We start from the raw sequence: 3,044 nt of genomic DNA, 5'->3' as shown, positions 1-3,044 counted from the left end.
TTTTAAAAATATGGTTAGAAAGCTAATTTCAAGATCTATATTTTAAAATTATTTTTCATATCATTTTCACCTTTTCGGAGAGAGCAATGTATTATCCAAATTCATTTTTTCTGGAGTTTTTGAATAAAAGAAAAGAAGTTTCTAGAATTAGTTGGCAAAAGACCATTTTGCCCCTCCACTCACTTATAAATACACCCACTCTTCCATCCTTCCTCCCCACACTCTTATTCCTCTTGGATCACTCTTTCTTTTTTTTTTCTCCCTCTCTCTCTCTCTCTCTCTCTCTCTATCTCTCTCTCTCGCTCTCTTGCATGCAACAACCATAACTAGTTGGATTTTAAAGAGCTTGCCATTGATCTTCATCATTTTCAATCCTCTATCTATATACTTTTTGCATGTAAATGTTTAAAAAGGTTTTTGCATCAACATCTCTTAGTTATATCTAAGAAAACATAATTTCTTAGTGTGTGATCTTAAGAGAGTATAGTGCACTAAATTATGTGCTTTTATATGGGTTTGTTTTGATGTTGATTCAAATTTTTCTAGTAAAAAGGAGGGTTTGATTTTGATTCAAGTTTTGTAAACGGTTTTGGTTTAAAAATCTAATTTTTGGTTCAGTTTTTCTTTTAATTGATTTGAATGAATGAGTTGTGACTTAAACTTAAGTTTATGCTTGATTCTTGAACTTGCATGTTGATCATTGTTAGTTAATGGTTAAATTTTGGGCTTGCATGTTGTTCAATCTTAGATAATATTTAATTTTTAGGCATGCATGTTGATCATTTCTAGTTAATAGATAATTTTTGGACTTGCACGTTGATGATTGGATTTTGGTTCAATTTTATGTAAAAGAAAAATAGTTTAAAGGGTTTTCTTGTTAAAAATTGAGTGAAGATAAATTTTAAAGATAAAAAATTTACTTTCATGTTAATTTAAGAGTTTCATGTTGTTTGTTTGATTAGGGCCGAATAAGGCTTGGATTTGTAAGAAAGAAATAAGTTTTAACCTACTTGATTGGTTGATGAGATTTGTGATTTGATTACTTGTTCTTGTTGCTTGTGACCTTGTTTTGACTCAAATTTTGTGGTATGAATGGATGATATGGCAACATTTAATTAGTTTAAGTCCTAATAAAGCTAGGATAAAAATCTAGATTATGCATGATGACAATAAGTGGTTGCATGTTGATTTCTTGGCTTGGTTCCATTATTTTGGTTCAAATTTTTGAGTTAAAAAGAAAGGAATATGTTGTTTGGTTGTCTAGTTATTTGTTTGGTTTACTATGTGTTTTTATTCGAATTTTGGGATTAAAAAGAAAAGGATGAGTCGTTTAGATACAAGGTTATATAAGTAAGATTAGGAGTATTAAGGTATAGTATGTTATGTCATATCGTTGAGTCGTACTATGTGATTCGAAGATTAATTTTAAATTTGGAGCATACGAGTATATCATAATGCATGCAATGTTAATATGGTCAAGTATATACTTGCCATGTGTTATGTGAGTATACTATGATTATGCATGAGTATACGAGTTAAGTGTAATCACGATATGGGGTGGTCGTTAGGAGTTTTGAGAAACGTCGAGTGTCGAGTAAGTTGCTGATTAGGGATTCTGTTTTGGATTGTAGATTCGGTTAGCAGAGGCATTCAGGCTAGAAAAGGAAAAGGAATCCTAGGTGGCAGTAGTTCAGTTTCAGTAATGCAGGAAAACAATTTAAGGCAAGTAACTCTACATTCTCTTATGAATTGTTTATAGAGAGGAAATTATGATGCCATGATTAACTAGAGGCTTTTTATTGAAATCATGATATAACTGTTATTGATTCTGAGAAACCCTGATATTGTTCTTTTGACCAATTGATATCAGACCCTATTCGATCCTTTGTAGTAACCCTGTTGATTCGTACCCTGAATATCGTATTATTTCCTTTGTTATCTTATGATACCGTAAGCCCTACAAGAACTTTTGCATTCTTCCTTAGTTAGTGTCTTGATCAATCCAAATTCTTCGTTGACCCGTGAACCCTGTAATGAATTGATTGTTAAAACTCTCTTGAATTGGAACTAGTTAAGCCTGTTTATCATTTGATTTAGTTCCTTGGTATTGATCCCTGTTTAAGTTTGATCCAGTTCCTTGGTATTGATCCTTGTTTATGCTTGATCCAGTTCCTTGGTATTGATCCCAGTTTACGCTTGATCCAGTTCCTTGGTATTGATCCCTGTTTACGCTTGATCTAGTTCCTTAGTATTGATCCCTGTTACGCTTGATCTGTTCATTTTCCTTAAAATATTGAATTGAACTTAAGAATGATTTTCGACTTGAATGAGTTCGAATAATTTCACATTCTTGGTAATGCTAAAATGAATTTAGTCAACTCTTTTCCTTTTTCCAATACAAGGTTTTCCAAACGAATTCCTGATGGATTGGATAGAGACGTAAGAAGCTAGTGGGACTAGTCCTGTCATATAAGAGGCTAGCAAGGCTAGTCCAATATAAGGCTATAATGCCATAGGTACCATAATGACCAGATGGAGGTCGGTACGGGCTGATCTCCCGTATTATAATTTAAAGATGGATATTCCAATAAAGGGTTCCTTTATATTCTATAAAGATGAAAATATTTATATACTTTGAGTCGTTGCTCCTTATTCTTTAAAAGATGAAATGAAATGAAATGGAACAACTCGAGTCTTCATTTTGATTGTAATATTGTGAACCCTGTCACTTTGCGTTGATGTTAAGATTCAAAGTTTGATTGATTATTTCCTTCTGTTGAGAAACACTCTGAAGTCCTGTTAATGATTTGAGATGAATGTCGGCTTTCACCCTAACCTGAGCCTTGATTCCTGAAAGCCCAAATCCTTCTTCATAACCCTTTCATAGCCAGAGACAGAATTCTTCCACCTAGATATTTAAATTAGAATGCCTTGTATATTGATATTGATATTGTTCTGTATTATAGAACTGTTTATATAGTTACTTGTTGAGCTTCTTTGCTAATATATTTTGCTAACCATGGCAGTTAAGAAAGAAGATGGTC

Source organism: Apium graveolens, chromosome 8 (genome assembly GCF_009905375.1).
Source record: "Apium graveolens cultivar Ventura chromosome 8, ASM990537v1, whole genome shotgun sequence".
Lineage (NCBI taxonomy): Eukaryota > Viridiplantae > Streptophyta > Magnoliopsida > Apiales > Apiaceae > Apium > Apium graveolens.
This window is presented reverse-complemented; position numbering follows the sequence as displayed.